Genomic DNA, 19,987 nt, shown 5'->3' with positions numbered 1-19,987 from the left:
TTACACAATTACTTCACTGCAGATATTTTCATCTATATAGCTGCATGTATTTGTTAGTTTGATGTACTGTAGTCTGTTCAAGGAAAAATAAAAAACCCGTCTTTAAAATTGTGGGAAAGTGCGTTTTTATTTACATTTTCGTTGATTTCTCATAAAAGACTTCATGGATCTAAAAAAACAAACACATTTAGGGAATTGATATCTATGAGTGTGTGAAATTAGTTGCAGCTCGATTGCTTTTAAGGAGACTGGTGGTCTTTGGCAGAGGTATAAACTCTAGTTGGTTATCGGATGGCCAAACAGCATCTGAAACCCTCACAGTCAGCGCTTGGGAAGCTGCAATGCTTAGCTTGTGAAGCTGTAAAGCTGCAAGCTCACAGCAAGCCGCACTACAGGCTCCTCCACATCTCATAGTCTCTTCTCTCTCTGGCTCACACCTTCCTCACATTTTGATGGATTTTCTCCTGAATTAGAAGATTTCTGCCTTCGTTAAGGAACTTGCAGACAGATTTTTGAGGCACATATTTTCTTGAAGAGTGAATAAAATCATTTCAAGGATCAATTAGTATTTGGCAGTGCTACTTTACTACTTATCAGTGAAATGTTTTGATAATGAAAGAGTTGCATGTGTTTGAACATAAAGAATTTGAGCCATTACAACCTCAGCATATGTGATGAACCTTTAATGACACCTTGAAATGTCTTCTCACAGCTCCAGTGTATACACCTCTATGTGCATGCAGCAACACCACCAATGGAAGTAGGTCACATGCAAATTCATTCATTTATGTATCTCAAGATTACTCCCCACTACACAAACGCATGAAATATTCACTGGATTTAACACACACACATAATGCATGTCATCAGGCTCACATATAAATAGTCAACAGTAAATCACAGTACCTGCTGTATAATGAAATGCTGAAATGAAAAAAAATGGTACAAAGTACTATGAGTATTGCCATGGAAATATTTAGAAGCATCTCATTTCTGGTTCTACTTGCTTTAGTTGGACCTTTTTACTTTGTTTATGTTGCACTTTTCTAGTCTTATCGTGCGCACAAAACACTTAACAGTACAGGTCACGTTCGCCCGCTCACACACACATTACAGCATTTCTATGTGCAGCACTTTTTTCTGTCACACATCATTTACACACAACTGACAGATCCGTCCTGAAGAGAAACTTGGGAGTTCAGTGTCATGCCCGAGGACAATTCAGGACATGACACTAATGACAGGTTGGATTGAGCGCAAAAAAATGGGGAAGAGAGGAAAGAAGTAAGAGAGAGAGAGAGAGAGAGAGAGAGAGAGAGAGAGAGAGAGAGAGAGAGAGAGAGAGAGAGAGAGAGAGAGAGAGAGAGAGAGAGAGAGAGAGAGAGAGAGAGAGAGAGAGAGAGAGAGAGAGAGAGAGAGAGAGAGAGAGAGAGAGAGAGAGAGAGAGAGAGAGAGAGAGAGAGAGAGAGAGACTGGGAACAGTTGTGTAACCGTCACACATGTATATATAAACTTACAGTACATAGACCTAACATATTCATAACTGCGACTCAATGCAATAACACAAACTTCAGACATATTAATTGATTTGTAGATTGCTGCTTGTTGATGAAGTCATTCAAGTAATTATCATTATCCAAAGAGGATCGTTTCTTAAAATATCTACAGCCACAATCCACAATCTACCAGACTCTCTAAGGCTCACTTATTAGGATGTTTTGTCTTGTTTGCTCTATCTAAACTAAAATGTGAAGACAGCATTTTTTTCTTTCCGTTGGGAATAATGTTCCAGGATGTTGCAGAGTGGTTAGCACTGTGGCCAAAAAGCCTTTCTGTGTGGAGTTGAATGCCCCCCCTTACATTTTTCATATATCTGTATTTAGTAAAGGAGATTTATTTTCAGGTACTTTGGGTATTTAATTGCAAATATAAATATATTATATATATATATGTACATTTTACTCCACTACAGCAATATTTTGTTTATATTGTCTTTTTTTTATATATTTAAAAAGTATTCAATGTAAGTGAAGTTGTTGACCGGCTAGTTAATCATCAGAAGCTACATAAAACCTATTTCCATTGAGGTTTAGCAAATTATCCAAACATTTCAATATACTAATGATGCAGTTGATTGTTGCTTTAGGGAATAGGTAACACATACTCTTAATAGATATTTAAAAGCAATAACTTACTTACTGAAAAGTATGTACGGTACTTTTTCCTTTCACTTCAGTGTATTTATGTCTATTTATTTGTTCTTTTAGTAAAATGTGGCACTGGGGATTCGCCGGCTTCCCTCCAAAACACACGTCCTTAATCTGATCTTATTTATTATAGAAATTGAAAGGTGTCCTATAGCTAAACCAATATAACTCACTATACACTCACTATAAGCCCATGCTTGCTGTTAACTACACGTACAAGATGGCTGCTTCGTGTATTCTGCATCCGTTTAGTGTGTAGGTTGTGCACATGTCCGGGAATTAATGTGTGGAGTAAACATGATCCAATACTAATATAAAGGTCAGAGCAATAGCAATTTCTTGACAGGGATGATGGGCACGTAATCAGGAACAGAAATAACAGGGCCACATTGGCAGAATGAGAGAAGTAAACCCACCATTTCCTGATGTGTCCGATAAGCGAGTATGTGAAAAATTAAATTTAAGTTGCAAACTGCACATGTCCTGCGGGCCATAGTCCCTTATTACTGCTGCTATTCCCATGAAAACTGGAGAAAGAGAATATCTACACTCACTGTTTCATTGAACATTTTACTTAATTTTGACTCCATCTCCTCTTTCCTAATCCAATATATTTCCCTGAGTTTATCTAATATGCACAAAGCCACCATCGGATGACTGATTGGACTTCTTGATAAGTTCAATGATTCAAACTTTTGGAGCGAGCGTCTCTATGTTTGAATATTTTTAGCACTCTGTGAGCCAAAATCAACTTTTCCCTCTGTTAGTGGAGCGGTGGATGACTGAGCCTTGAGACGTGATGTCCTCTATATCAGGAAATAATAAAAACAGCCTATGACGCAGACCCGCTCTCAGCAACAGGGAGAATTGTTTGGTGCGTCTATTCAAATATACACAGTCATCAGCCACAATCAGGTTGAACACATCATGCCTGATTCATTCATTCAAACCCTCCAAAGTCACCTTTGACTAATAAGATTGAATATAAATGTGAGTAAGCTGTTTGTTCAGTAACAATCCATTATGCAGTTCAATTTAAGGTGCAGGGTCAGTAGCAACATGACACACAGGACATATTATTTTTGCAGCAGCAGCTTGAGTAATGAATCACTTGTTTTGAGCGTTTGCTTGGTTAAAAATACCTACAGAGGTGACTCATCTGTACTGGGTTGTTATACTTTATCTACTGTGACAGTTTAATTGTCTTGCATAGAATCAATAAAGTGTTTTGTGTGTCAAATTAAAGTTACTGTGAGTCAATTCACCACAGTCTGAGAATAATAGCCTCAGTTTTTCCACTTTCAGTTTTAAACTATATGCCGCTCAATCTGGCAGCTTTAAAGCACTTTCCTTTAAAGCTAGTACATACTGGGTTAAATAAGAGGACAACCAGGGGGTTGCTCTCTTCACAGTGTCAATGGTTTGGTTGTTTTAGTTTTTTAGTTTAGTTTTACTTTGAAAAGGCCACACAGTCAAATATGATTGAGACTGTGGCAGTCAGAATGCAGGCTGCACAAAAACAGATGGAACAAGTCAACTTGACAAAACTATTTAAATTAGGGGGGGAAAGCCTATTTAAACATTTTATACATAATTTAATTTGATAACAATACTTTACTCGTATAATACACCTGGTTGAGCGTAAGCACCTGTGAGCTTTCAAAAGAAATTGTTTTCAAATTGTATTTGGCTAATTTCTGTCTAAATGTAGATAATTCCTGGTGTTGGGCACCGGCCAAACGAGAGTGAATGTAAGTGCACAATCATCCACAATCATGTATCTTGCATGAAGTGTTGGGAACTTAATCCTGCTTTCTTTACAGCAGAGTAGCTGGGAAGAACACAGAGACCTGACTGACTCCGCTCCCCCAGTCCTCAGTCCAACTGTTCACCGGGCACCTGTTGACTCTGCATCTGTCCCGTTCCACTCCACCTCCCTTGCTCCCCCAGTGGCAGCCGAACCACCCTGCGGCCCACTTGGCAGCAGCAGCCATCGGGCAGAGAAGTGCGTATACTTGCCGCTCTTTGCCAAGGCCTCATCATCAAAATCTCATCAGAGACCAGAGTGGATCTCATTCTGCTGAGGTAGTAAAAAGGTTCACTGACCGAGAGCGGTTTCCACTGAAATTTCCTGTTACTCCACAGATATAAATTATTCAGGTGGAGTAAAAAGAAAATAATCTAACTTCAGCATGTTTCCTACTTCCTGCATCTACAAAAAATTGCATTACTATCAAAAAAATATTTGAAGAAGAGTAGTTACAGATTCAATAATGTTGACTGCAAAGGGAAGCAAGCAGAGGGGTGTAAACATCCATGGCATAACCTTCTGAAAGATTTACAGAGTAATTATTGTGGTGATTAGAGTTGTTATTATTATGTATTTCACACAGCCTGGCCCACCTTCAACCTGAACGGTAGCCAATTCAAATTTGGAACCCACTTCTCTACTCCAGAGACGCCCGCAGAGGTGTGTTAAAATCGTCTGAAATTGCAACTTTGCTCTTTTGAGCCTCTGTGGGTACGATTTGTGTTAAAAGCACATTTTATATTCCCAGTGTTTGCACCGCGAGGGTCCGTGAGTCTGTGGCGCTTGGCTGCCTGGCGGTTACTGCTCCTGCCTTTCGGCTCCCTCTCTGGCAGGACACATGCAGACCTGGCTTATCCTGCCAGGCTTAACCCACACACAACACACCGGCTGGTTCTTATCTCCGCCTTGCAGCTCCACAAGCCTCATCCGCACATGCAGCGACCCCAAAACACACAAACCACTAATAACAAGTGTGTCAGTATTATGTGCATGCACACATGTGCCTCTGTTTACATATGAACATTTGCGCAGATAGGACAGTTTCTTCAGCTTTTCATTTATTTCCTTTAACGTTCACATTTTACGCCACATTAATTTACATATTTGACATCGGCTAGATGTTGAAAGTTTCCACATGCAGCAAATGTGTATAATTTAGTTTAACTTTTAAATTAAAAATCTAAGAGTTATCACTCCAGGCATATGCTGAAATGTATCCTAATTAAAATCTAATTTGTTTCAGAATGTCATTTAAAAAATAATATGGCTGCAGCCTCATACTGCTATTACACAGACAGTGGAAATCCTAAGGTTCACATGGAGTCATGTCAGAGTCTCTGCTGCAGAAGCTTCAAATTATAACCTTCAATCTTTCACGAAATGAGTCTCCATTTCTCTATATGATTTATGGTGGGCAATTTTTTCGACAGCATTCAAATACGTTTTAATAATGACCTTTCCATTTAGTATTTTCTCTCCTCCAGCATATAGCATTTCCATTCACATAGACGAGGGATTGGCAGGAAGTGATGCAGAATGTGCAGTATTTCAGTGTTACATGATTTTAATTCAACTAAGTGAGGCTTTTTAAGTTCACATTATTTGTCTTTATGTGTGGTAACCCTGGGGGTGGCTTGGCGCTGACAGAGACTGTTCTTTAAAAGTAAATTCTTCCAGACAACAGTCATTATTAGCAAAGCACCACACTGGCTTTCCTGCACCCTGCTGTTGTGTGGTAAACAATACAAGACATGTGTAGCAATAAATCAGATTGTGGTCGCTTATGGCAATCGTGGAAGAACGGCAATTACTGACCGACTTCTTCATTAAAGAAGTGTGAGGTTGTTTGGCTGCACTGTAAACAGATACACCAGTTGCTCCTCTGTTGTACGTCTGAGAAAATAGCTGTAGTATTTAACTGTACATGCTTTGAAGAGGGTGAACACTCGTGTTGCCATATCAACCAGGACTCAAATATTAAGATTTCTGCTTTAACAAGTGCTTAATAACCAGGACCTTTCCTTTGCTGCTATATAAACTAGGTTTAACTTGCAAGTATGGATCATTTTGAAAGAACTTGAATACTGACTCACTAAATCTGATATCCCTGAATATCAATAAATAAATCGATATCATGCTTTTGATTATTGATTGATTTAAGGATCAGACTTATGTCATATTTTGTCATTTATATGTGGTATAACAATACAACTGAGTTTCCTATGTGGCTGTTGATGAGTAAAATGGAACTGTTTGTTACCATCTGGTATTATTGTGTTGTTGTTGATGGAATAAACTGTGCCACTCACGGCATGAACTGTGTCTGTAAAACAATACACAGCGTGCAGCCTATATCATAAAAACAATCCTGGAATGATTTGAAATCCTCTTTAATATTTTGATGTCAATTTAGGACTGAAGAAACAAGGATTACAGTCTGTTTAAATAAATCTAGAAACACGCAGTGGATTATGAGAGTTAATAATTACTTTATTTAATAATTTAATAATAATTAATTAAAAATGTCAGTTTGTTAAACAAAAATAATCAAGCTACAATAACTGGTAGTTTTCTCTTGGTGTTTGTGAAATGTCATATGGAGGTTATGCCTTTGTGCAGCATGTGTCTTACATGTTATGCTGCAGGCTTCTCATGAGACTTCAAGTCACAAACCAAAGAGTTGTTATAATGCATTCAACTCTCTCCTCCATGAACCTGAACTTGTCTTATGAAAGCAGACACGATCACAGGAGCTTCTCCACGTGTCTACATCCCCTGGATGTTTGCTACAGTGGGGCTGAGGTTTTGTTCTATGATAGAACAAAGGGAGGTAAGGAAAGGTCGCTGGCAAATATTCCTTTAAAAGTCGGAGAGAAAGACAATTGTAATTATTCTTGAATCACAGAATATGGGATGAGCTGCGAGTTGTTTCACCCCAGGGATGTGTCAAAGAGAAAACCTTGACTAGGACTTTGATCCCATCTCATATTTAGATGTCTCTTCATCAAACTTTGACGGATCAATGGATCAAGACCTCAGGACACGTGCTGCAAGTTTATTTTACCCAAGACTTTGTGCTTTTAATGTATAGTGTTTCGCAGAGCAGAACTGCAAGTCAAAGCAAGTTTAATGAGCATAGCTCAACCCCTCCTGAACTTTGTCATGCTTGGGTTATTGCTTATTCAAACATCGAACTGAGGACTACAATCATCCTAAGTTGTCCTTCTTTTGTCTTTTTCAAATAATAGCCCAGTTTTATCCACAATCTACATGTGGCTCTGCTAATTGTAATTTCAGAAGAGTAAGAAATCTAAACAATAGATCTTCTAATGATGGCTTATTTATTTATGAGCTTATTGTTTACTCTTGAAACAACCCAATGTTTACATACAACATGGTAGGAATATTGTAGAGAAGAGACAGAGAGTAAACAATATTACCCAATGTGGTAGTGAGGGATGGTCAGCGTCAGCTACAGGAGGGAGGGAGTGGAGATAGGGTGCTGGGATCGGTGCCTGGGAGAGAGTCTAATTGTACTCAGGTGTTTCAGTTCCACTAATGACTCTCTCCCCTTATTAGCAGTAGCGAGCTGGGGCTCGGGACAAGCCTCACAGGAGCCAGTCCACGCCCGGACGAGGGACGCTCAGCTGCAAAGCTAACTGTGATATGTATGCTTGTGAGATTTGTTTGTGAAGTGTCTGAAGAAATAAAGAAGCTACTGAGACACTTACCTGTGGTCCCCCAAAGATCCTCATATTTACTGCTCTAGTTAGCAGCTATAGCTACCACATACTGTTTTGCAAAGGGACAGAACAGGTAAGAAATCCACATGGTACAAGTACAAGTAGGAACAAGAGCATAACTAGGCTATTGAACTTAAAGTGAAACACAATTGCAGCAGTGGTTAGTAGGTATAGGAGGAGCCATTCTACCAACAACACTAGAAGGTTCAGCAACCACCTTCAGAAAATGACAACGCTAACAGTTTGCTGTTTAAGCAACATTACATTGGGAAAACAGAGAAGTAGGAGCTTCTTTCTTCTGTGAGCTTCTGTGAACATTGGGACTTTCACTGTGAAGGTAATTGCATGAAGTTAACCTCTATATATGGCATCCACGAAAAAAGGCATATGTATCAAAGCTGAAGAAACTATGTAAATCGCCACTCAGTAGAGCGCATACAGACCATCCGCCAACAGTGCCCTTAAATTATATCAAGCTGCACCAAATCTCACACACTTATGGATCTGCTTACTAAATCTGTCAGATTTTTTTCCATCTAGATCCATGAATGACCCCTTGGGAAATCAGTTCAAAGAACATGTTCAAAAAAGAAATTTGAATAACAAAGTTAAGAAGAAAATCCACGATCTGCTCCCTGATCAGGATCCACATCACAATTAAATAGGTCCTTCCCTGACCCGAACTACATCCCTCCACCAAATTTAGTTAAAATTTCCCCTGTTGTCTGTACATCATCTTGCTTACAAACAAAAAAATAACCTCCTTTGTCTGGATCAAATGTTGTGTGCCGAAGAGCAGAAGCTGTAAATATTGCTTTATACTGTAGACACAACTCCAGAGAGTCATATGATCCGTTGTTGACATAATAATGTTTTTGGTATCAAAATGTTTGTTCACATTTCTAAACTGGTTTGCTCTTCAGGGATCTACAGTATTTCCATGTTGGCAGACGTGGATTCCCAAGGTAAATGGAGTGAGTGATTAAAGGCCAAGTGTCGTGATTGAGATTTATTGTGTTGTAAGGTATTCTTCTTAAATTAAAAAAGAAATGATGGCTAAGCTAAGTAAATACTATAATTAACAATTGTTAACATGACCTCACAACACTGTATGATGAAACTCAACATAAGAAGTTGTTTCACCGAAAACCTTTAATGTGCAGCACCAGCCTTAATAAAAGTGCCCCCCGCCCCTCTCTCCTCTCCCACAGCTCAGCCGTGTCCTCCTGTAGCCCTACACCTCTTCTCACACTCTCCTTCAGGCAGTAGACCGGTAAATGTACTTTTCTGCATAACCCGCGATTCCCCTCTGTTCCTCTATTATTCCTGGGCCAAACTAACTAAAATCTGATCAAAGCCAACCAACAGTGGAACACACATGAGAGCTTTTTGCTCCTCTGGGTTTGCCAGTAAACGCAGCCTTGTCTGCAGTTCTTTTAGTGTGTTTTCCCCCACACCTGTTGAACAACGGTTCTTTAGCGTTCTGATTTCCCTCTAACAAGATCAGGGGTCGGGTTTATTAGCTCCCTTTTATCTTCTCTCCCTCTTTGCTCTCCTATAATCTCTCCCGTGTCTTTTCATTTCATGTCTTTCCCCTTGGCTATTTGTGTCAAGGTGGAGGAACATAGCGTGGATATCTTTATATCCACGTGTCGCATTTCACTTGACCCAAAGCAAAGAGGGGCCGGGCGGGACTCGCGAGCATTGCATCACTACCTCACACATCTTGATCTACTCTCAGAACAACAAAAGTTGAATTGCCATGAATCTTCTTCTCATTATTTTCTAACACTGCCGGCTGAGTGGCACCGCCATCCAATTTACAATTTGTATTGATCCCAGTCTTTCATCATTTTTTTATCATTACTGTTTGATTTTGCCGTTCTCTTCCAATTCTCTGGCTCCAGGCAAACGGATTTTGATTGACACAAGGTTTTAATTCCTTTGTGCAGTTTTCTAGGCTGCATCCACACTGTTAGTTTTGAACATCATTACTTTTGCAATGTTTAATTCTGACGCTTCTGGTGCTATTTCATTTGAAAATCTTTGGGTTTGTTTTTAAATCTGGATGAACGAAAAACTGAGACTTTTCTTCCTGATTGGATCTTATCAACTGAGTCCTTCCCTGATTCATCAAGCTTTTTTCACGTCAAGTAAACAAATGGTTTCAGCCTCGACAACCAATGGTGGATGCAAACAAAGTACAAGCTTTTTATTACCGTCAGTAACAGTTCCACCTTGATTTTCAAGAAAATAAATCCCTGGTCATGATTGGTCGAGTCAAGCTTCCTGTTTACACTGACTCGTACATGCCCATATGTGGAGGGTCATGAGTTATTCATTTTCTGGAGTATAAGTATGATTGAGTATGGTATTATTTCTACTAGAAAGCAAAAATGCCCCTCTCGTTTTTCTTTGAAATAGCTGATTTGAAATAAAAACATATTAGTGCAGACTATAAATACAGATGTATGACATGTCTACTCCCTCCCACTATCCAAAAATGAGGCCAAATAAAACCAGAGTCAGGAAAGTCACAATCGGGAGATAGAACCTCGGTGGTCCCAAACTCGAACAATCATGAGTTGCTCTCCACTGTCAATCTTTTTACTGCATTTTTATAACATCAAATATCTCACTGGAAAAATGTACACATACACCAGCTTGATAACAGCTATCTAAACGGATCATCTTTGAGTATGAATTATCTGAGGTGTACTTTGACTTTTTAGTTTGGTCCATGTCCCATCCACTAACATGCAGGATTTTTGACTTTAAGTCCATGGCCGGCGAGATCCGCTCCTTGAACGCAGCAGGAAGCAAAGGGCTGGGGGTAGGGGATAAACAGAAGGTAGTAAAGAATCTGACATTGTAAGATTATGAAGGTCACTGTTAAACAATTCAAATATCATGTCGATTAAACAGTTGAACCATCCTAAGTGAGAATTTTCTAAATTATTTATTTTAATAATTAATCTTTCATTTGATTTGGTATTTCTTACCAACTAATCATTATTGTTTTCTTGCTGTAATGTATTCGTAGAAACAGCAATTTAATGCTGAGTCCTTCAAGAACCACCATTAACCAGATCAGCTTTGTGAACTGAAATTATTTATTGTTTGACAGTACTGTAGTACCTCCATTATGCACAGTTGAGGTATTTGGCACTTGAGCATGAATATACAGTACTTGCTCTTAGCGACACAATATTGATTTCATTGGGTTTAAATGGCCAAGGACATTTCAGCCTTTTGGCTTCCTTTCAAACCTAATTCTGCTGCTTTTTATTGTGCGCATTGACTTCCATGGCTTTCATCATGTTTTCTGTCCGTGTCAGTAAAGCAGGTGCATGTGCTGCCTCCAATGAAACACTCTGCCACTTGATTATTTTCCATTGCCTCCTGCTTTTACTCAAAATCTTTTTTTCTCCTCCTGTTTTGTCTCTCAAGCTGTTTTTTGTTTTATATGAAACTATGCTTACAAAGGGCTCAGCATATTAAGGAATAAGTAAAGTTCTGCGTCTGTATTATTCCGGTGTGTGTCTGTATTTTCCACTTACTATTAGAAATGGGTATGGGTAGATAAAATGAACAAAGCTTCATGGTTCCTAATAAACCAGTCCTGAATATTTTCTATCTAATTGGGTCCATGTGTGCGTGTTCTGTTGCTGTTTGATACCTACATGATTCAAACACAATAGCAAGTCTACTCACATATGACGTCATAATTAGTGTGGGATAAAAATGTTTTTCAGACTGTGAACTTTGAAGGGCTGGAAAATGTATTAAAATGCTAATGAGCCCTTTTGATCACAGCTACTTATAAAATGCTAAAGTACTGCTGAGCTGATGCCAGTGTTACTGTTTCCTCTCCACTTGGGTCAGTTTGGGTCGGCTACATTACACATAATACAAAATTACTGTCTTCAAAATCCTAGAACTCGAACGGACTCCCACATATTTACAAACTCATTTAATCGATTACTTTTCCAGCTATGAAGAAAAGAATAGGTTTCTGTTTGAAGCTGCGCCTTTAAATGTTTAATTTTAACGGTGGATCAAGTGACTTTGTGTAATGCAAAGAGTTTCTTGTAGTGATGAGTCTACACATGATCATTTCCAGTTTCATCTCAGTTCCACACAGTTTTTTAGCATCTTTCAGCTCTTTGTTTTGGTTTTACTAACTTTAGCTTTACTGTTCTTACTCACTCTCAATGATCTGGTTATCCTTTATTTAAAAAGAATCCATCACAAGCCCAACATTCACTGGGAAACAGACAAAGTCAGCACCTAGCTGGTGATGTAACGCCTCACAGTTATATCGTTGGAAACTGAATCAGATCTAGAGGGAAACTGATTATTGATCTTGAGGCCAGAATATTACATTACAGTATCATACATCAGTCACATTCACACAAACCTGTTTCACTCACCTTGTGAAATTGAAATCAAACAACACACCGACCACTTCTATTTCTATAATATGATATTGATTGTTAGTTAAACATTATTGATAAATTGCTGTTTGAAATGAAGGGTGGAGTTATCATTTGGTTGGATGCTTTTATGTAGCCTTGTTAGAATGAAGTATGAACAGGAAAAGAAAGAGAACAAGTGTTGTGGGAAACCAAATCCTATCAGCACAAAATACAGTGTAATGAGCAGAAGTTGCAGAGGATTCAGATCGAACTCTCGATGAGCTCCAGCGGACGGCACACAGCCACCTTTTGATTTGGTAATGAAAGGAAAATAATTAATGCCTGTCATTCCTAAGAGTTTCCCAACCGCGCAACTTTACCGAATAACAAAGTCTGTAATTGATTATAACTCCATGTTGATGTTAAGAGAAAAAAAAAACATTCCTAGAGACTCTTTGTCCTTGTTATTTATCTCTGCAGGAGTGTTTCCTCTTGCTTTGTTTGTATATTTTACTTTTGGTTCTGCATGTCGTTGGATAAATTGTTTTGTTGTTATACAAGAAAATGTATCCATGCCAGACTTCAATTTCTAAAGTATCCAATTCATTATGTCCCCAGGTTGTGTGTGCTTCTCTCGACTGATGACCTTGCTCCTGTCCGAAAAGAAAACGCCATCATATGCTTCTCAGTAACAATATTTGTGCCGTTGTGATGAACAACTTTCCAACCAATCATGGAAAGTAGAAGCTTCTAAATAATACCTCAAACCATGACACACGCTGTCAAGCCACCAGAACTTCAATCCCAAATGTCAATCAATCAAATAGCTATACCGCTTATCCTTTGAGGTGGGCATGAAACCAGTCTGAGCTGACATTGGAAATGACAAATGGAAAATGCGATGCTATACACTATATCTGTGTTTACTTTATAGTTCAGCTCAGCCCTTAGAGGTAAGAACTTCAAAGTAAGATGATAAAAATGTCCTTTTATTCTTAAATGAACGCAATTTGTGATACACCTGTACGCAGCAATAAGGCAGTGATATAACATAATACACCTAGTAAATTAACCGAAGCTAATTTAAAAGCTGAAAGATCAATAAAAGCTAAATCAACCCTGCTGTCATTGAGCTCGGCATCTTTGAAGTAAGTGAATGTGCGGATGAAGACGTGGCGTATGCCGAGGAGACTGCAAACAACATGCCGTGGGATTTTCAAAGGCCTCTGCTCTTTGATGCCCTGTCTCAGCAAGTGACAACAGTTGGAGGAGAAGCTGTCCTGACAGGGAACAGGTTGGGTAAGCCACCAGATCCATTTAAAGGCACTGCAGATGACCTCATGAATAACACTCCAAAGAATCTGCCTGTGACATTTAGCACAGTGCAAATCTTACTCTTAACCTCCTTTTATTCTCTCAACGACCTGACTTGTTCGGAAAGTGTTAGTGTAGACGTCAGGATTTAGCGGGATTAATCCTCTAGTGACTAGTCTTATAACATCAGATAGCTGTCATAAGCTGCTGGCAGTTTGAAAACTCCCCAAACTGTTTGAAGCTGCTGTTCCTCACTCGACTGTTGCAGTCCGTGGGAGAAAGGACAGAGTTGAAACTGTCATGTCCCTTTTGTGTCTCCAGGTTGTAACTTGTAGACTATTTTGACAATCTAAAGTTTATTGACTTATACTAAAAAACGTTAAAGTGGCCTCGTTAGAATTCAAGAGGAATAGAATTGACTGTGTATCCTCGCTTCAGGTCAAACCAATGTCATTAAAAAACAATGTTTTGATTTATCATGAGTATGAGGGGTTAAAACTTAATCCATGGGTGACATATTAAAGTAGCCCATGTGTTGAGCCCGACATTTTATTCTTGCCATGGAAACAGTAGTTGATTTGTTGTTCTGACTGGCTTTGGACTTGGCCAAATCAAATTGTGTTGTCCGTTGTTGTCGTCGCAGTTACTCCTTCTTCATTCTCCCATATTGATCTTGGCGCAGATGCTACAATGACCCATTCAAAAGCTCATCAATACAAGGACAGGCTAGTCCATGCAGGCCCTAATAAGGATGAATCTGGGTGATGTGAAGTAGAAAATGAGTGAGTAGTTTTACAGGATTTCTGATCTATGTAGCTCCTGTGTTATTTCCAACCACCAGCACTGAACTGGAGAAGAGGTGATGTTTTAAGGTCTTGTTGAGGTGGGACAAGAGACAACCAGAGCAGGCGAGATTGCAGAGATGTCTCCAATGCATCTTCCAGAGTGATTCAGCCTTACCTTTTGATAATTTTAACACACACGTGTTTCATTGTCAAAATGGTTCAATCCTGCTGCAGTTGAAATGCTCATACCTTCCTTTGAGTGAAACGATTTCTGGCTCTCCAAAGGTGCAGCTACTGTTGAGTCCCCTGTTCACTGGAGTGACTGGATGAAAAAACTGATTATTTTATGCTGAAAACAGTGTGATTGTGTGTGTGCGTGTGTGTTTGTGCATTTGTGCGTGTGTGTGTGTGTGGCAAACAAGCATCTGCCGCATGTTCCTGTTTGTGTGTTTTGGCTGTGTGTAAAAGGAGGCTGCGCGTGGGGCTGGGAAATGTTCCAACAAGCAAATTACAATGTCCATCACAGGTTCAACCCATGTGATGTGATTGTAATAAGATCTGCATCTGTCTAAAGAACCCCTTACCCACCCTACTCCATGTTTCTCTCTCCTGCTGTGTATTCATCTTTCAGAAGGCTCGGTCCCCCCCCCCCGCTCACATATGGTCCCATCATGCCTAACTGCTTCGATTCACAACTGAATTGTAATGGGTAATCTATTTACCTGGGTGAGATCAAGTCAGGCGGCATGCTTATGAGATTTCATCATGTCGGTGTCTACAATGAAAATGTTTGGCTACAATGTAGCATCTGGGAGTTTATAATTGAAATGCAACATGCTGAGAGTCATTTGTAAGAACATACACTGTATACAGCGTCACTGAGGTGCAAGTCTGAATCCAATCAATTCAAAGTGTTACAGGAGGTTATCGATGTTATCAGGCCTTTTAAAGTATTTTAATCTCCAAAGGACTTGAACTTCCAAGGGTCCTGCTGCCTCAGCAGGCAAAGGTGTGTGGGGGGGCACTTAAAATGTCCTTTGAATTATGCTTTTCACACTGTGTTGAATGCCATCATCCCTCTCTGTCACTTGCTGCTGTGAGTAAAAGGTCTAAAAGTAGATAAAATCATAATTATGGCTTTTATTTAACAATCTTAATTTTGTCAAATTAAATCTCTGATTACAGAGCTGCAAACTAAAATGTATGTTTACAGCCATTACTCACTGGGCTCTGGCTCCTTTGTGCTGTTCTCTATTACACAGTTGGCCATTTATTTCAGTTTTGTGAGCCTGAGTTGAAAATTTGGCTTTTGGCTGTGGCTCACTGTGTAACGTTGAGTAGAAGAAAACTATGAGGCTAACTGCAGCTTCTTCACAGAGACACAGCATCAGAGCAGATATCATGTGGGTTAAAAGTGCTTCTCGACTTTCTAAAACTAACCTGGCTCATTTTGACAAAATGATGCAGTCTTTGAAGAATCTAATAAATACACCAAACACACTAGTTTTTAATAATGAACCCAGCTTATCCACATGAAAAGGAGCTCTAAAGCAGCAGTGCTATTGCACCGGTACATGCATTATGCCTGGAAACCAAAAGTTAATATTAAAATAGTTGAAGAAACTCATCATTCTCATCTTCGGAGCTCAGTTTCCTCATCATTAGGAGTTCCACTCAGCCTGTTGTGTAATGTCCACTGTGGCTGATTTGTCAACCAAAGAAAATAACCCAGATGACATCATGAGGAGCTTATCTTGGCTTGAGCTCCAAGACCACAAATCCATGACAGAGAGGTATTGGACAAGAATGGAGCCCACAGAGGGCTTAAGACATACACACACAGCCCTTATTAGTGGGAACCATTAACTGCTGCTTTTGATCTTGTCTTTGTTGACATCAAGAAAAATATAGAATATCTTTACTTCTATCCTTTAACCAACACTAGAGACTACAAATCAGAATGTTTTGGCCTTAGCGGTTTCTTGGTTTTTAATCTTTCTTCTAAAACCATCCAGTCTTATAGAAGTCCAATATCAAATAGTTTGGAATGCCCTTTCAAAGGCTACAGTACCGTGTTTTAAAAATGGATTAACTACAAGTAAAAGGAAAATTCCTGTAAGTTTTATTCGTGTGTATATCCTGGCGTCTGTCGGGAGTCGTATTTCTGAGCTCTATGCCAGTGTTTATATTGATTTAAGGAAAGTGAGGCCATACTTTTACAAATTGGGACTTTTTGATTTCCACTAGGGCGAACATCACAATTGAGACACATTCACACACACACATTGTTTTAAACTGGATTTCTCGGAAAAAGAAATATCATGATGTCTCTTATTTGTGCTGGAAACAGAGCAGAAACATATCTCCCCCTGCTGAGTAACTTAATAAAAGCAATTAGAGATTCAAAACTAAAAACATGGATTGTTGAGATGAACAGTTTCCCATCCCCCGGTCCTTGTTTTCCCATTACTCAAATGGGTTAATGACAGTGGATTTCAAGATCAACCTACGTACACATAGGATTTCTGGTTTGATTGCAAATGCACGTGACCATACAAGTCATTACCCTTGTCCCCAGGAAGCCTTCTGGTTGTTTTTGTATACAGGGCACACTAATAGCAGCCGCGGTGGCCTCCGAGGAAATTAGTCTCTTGGCACAATTAGTCTGTGAGAACTATTACTGAGACCTATTTAATCTCACACTCTGATGGATGTTAAACATTCAAATATTCAGCATTATTAATCATCTGTATTTAACTCTGTGGCCGCTCCCTCCTGGGGTTTATTAGCGGTTTTGTATATTTATTTCTCAGGTTACAGATTGTAGACTTTTTGCCAGATATTCCTGTTTCTATCCTTTTGCACTTCATATGTCTCTATTACTCTTACGGCCCCCACTTGGCCGGCTAATTTTGTGAGTGTGTGTGTTCGGTGTGTTTTATGAGGTTAAAAGGTCCGTTCAATGGGACTGCGTTCATCTCAGGCATCATTTATCTTCTCACCGGTTGGCTTCAGCCCCATCTATCAGTGTTGCCTTTCTGGAGGCTCTAATGTCAAAGGCAGCTGGGTGTGTGTTCATTCACATATAAGGTTTCCACATCCCTCCAACACCTTGAACAACTTCAGGATCGGTTCACTTGCCACAGGAGAAAAGCACAAAGCCTGAGTGCATTTTTTTCCAAGCTCACTGCTCTGCCCTCAACCTTGTTTTTGTCTTACATATCCACCATATACTTTTCTATGTCACCACCTCCAGCTTCTTTATGGGCCCAGACTAACATAGAAGTTTGATAGTCTTTGTAACTTGCCGTGGCCGCTGCTGCAACTATCAGATAGATTTCCGTGACATGTATTCATGGCAGCCCCCTAACATGATAAACAAAGATAGTGAGCATAGAAGTTTGATAGTCTTTGTAACTTGCCGTGGCCGCTGCTGCAACTATCAGATAGATTTCCGTGACATGTATTCATGGCAGCCCCCTAACATGATAAACAGAGATAGTGAGCATGAATATTCTGGCCAAAAAACATGGTCATGGCTCTGTAATTGTGAGTGTTAACCTGGGAATCACAATTTTTCTATTATTTGTCTTTTGTATCGTTTTTACAGCTACAATTATAATGTTTAAGTGCTTGATTTATAGTTTAAAATACAACAATTGATCATAGTTGTCTTTCTTCAGACTGATGCCTCCTAAACAAAAATAAATATCATGTCCTCACGTCCTCTGCTTCACTCCATAAATGAATGTTGTAATGGACCAAAGCGTACAGTTAGCACTAAAGTACACTCAGTAACTGCTAATTAGGAACATCTAATAATATATTCAAACAGCTCAAACCCTCAGACAGTGACTCATGCATACATAAGGCATGAGTATGGAAAAAGCTGGCAGGGTGAATAGATGGAGGGAGGCTGGAAATACACTACAAGGCTTTGAGCCGCCATTGATTTGGGCAAATAAGGGGCTCACGAATTGTAATGGGATTTATTGATTCTCTCAACTGCAAATTTGCTCACAGGATGATTAAGGAAGAACTAAAGAAACATCAGGCCATGAACTTATACGACCCACAAAAACAACTATTGAAAACCGCACTGATGTAAATAAAAGCAATGAAACCTAACTTTTAGAAGATGAAAAATTCTAAAAATAAACCTTGAGTCACATTGAGCTTGTCCTGGAGGACTGTGGAGTTAATATCCCTGGGCTACAGGCCTGTTGCCAAATGGCTTTGCTGATGGCTGATGTGCTCAAAGAACAATACGACTCATGCAACAGTTTTAGTTTCACTCTCCTCTGGCCAACTCTGATGTTGATGCTGAAACTATTATCGTCAATGATTCATCGGAGTTTCGAGGAGTGGCGAAGATCAAAGTCCCGTTCAGTAAAGTTTAGCAGAGCGACACGGACAGATGGGAGCGGGAAAACTAGAATGAAGTCGTGTAAAAGTTTCGAAAAGTATAATTGAGTAAGTATTGAATTATCGTTTAATGTTAATTCAATCAAATCCCATCACAGCATGGAAAACAACAGTAATTGAATGATAGGAGATATCACTTCATCAGCACTGTCAACAAAAAGGAACGAAGTGAAGCCTGAAAACTGGTTCAGACAGTCAACATAATGCATCACCGCAGTGTCCTTATAGAGGTAAGCAGGTTTGAGGGTTACCGACCAACCTTGTCTGAATCCACATTATTTTCAGCATAAAAAAGAACATGTCAACAGTTTATTTAGCCGCCGAAATACATGTTATATATGCGTTTCCCCCGATGCTCCAAGTTGTTTTTAGCTCATTGCACATTAGGTGTCAAAGTCTAATGGAGCATTCGCTGTAGTTACGTCAGCATTAATCACTTCTGGGTGGAATATCAATCGAAAAAGTTGATGTGTGAAAACAAACAAAAAGTGTAAAGCAGAGGGAAAACAAAGCTCTTCAAGCTTACAAGCTTTCTAGGGGTTTGCTGTTGATGTCTCTAAGCTTCACAGCTCTGTCAAGACGACCTTCTATTGATCAATGGCATTTAAAGTCAAAGTGTTCTTCCTCCCACAAGTGAATCCACTAATCACTGCGATTACAAATCATTTTTTAAAGACATTTCACCCTGTTAAGACTAGCTGTGACTTTTCTAAGATGCTAAATACATGAAAATAAAGTATTTATTATGTCCTAAAGTAGTTTTTTGATAAGGTTTCTTTTAGATTTGGAACAGTGGCGATCATACCCTCCATCCCACTTTGGAATCAACCAGACTGTATATATTATACTGTATCGACTCATGATTGCTACCCTGTATGGGAGCCTGGTGATTGTAATGATGCCTGAATTTCACAGTGGGAGCTTTCTACAGTGAAATCAGGCCAGCACTCCACACAATAGAATGAATAAGAACAAAGAGCACTACTTTATATTTGACTGTTCGCTTTCAAAATTAATTTTCCAATCTACATGATAACCTATCTTTTCAATTTCATGTCTACATATTAGATTTGCCATTTTATTACCTGGGCTATCTTTTTAATGTCAGTTTTCATTTTATCTCTCATGTGATTATGAGCGGAACATCTCTGCTAAGCCGCTCTGAAGAGAAGCTCATGCCTGAAATCCCTGTTTGAATCCTTGGATTTAAAAAACCAACAAAGGCCTCTCGGATGTGGAGCACCATGTTTCTGGCATGATCAGCAAATACTGCACCATGATACTG

The sequence above is a fragment of the Limanda limanda genome, chromosome 21, assembly GCF_963576545.1.
Source record: "Limanda limanda chromosome 21, fLimLim1.1, whole genome shotgun sequence".
Taxonomy (NCBI): domain Eukaryota; kingdom Metazoa; phylum Chordata; class Actinopteri; order Pleuronectiformes; family Pleuronectidae; genus Limanda; species Limanda limanda.
This window is presented reverse-complemented; position numbering follows the sequence as displayed.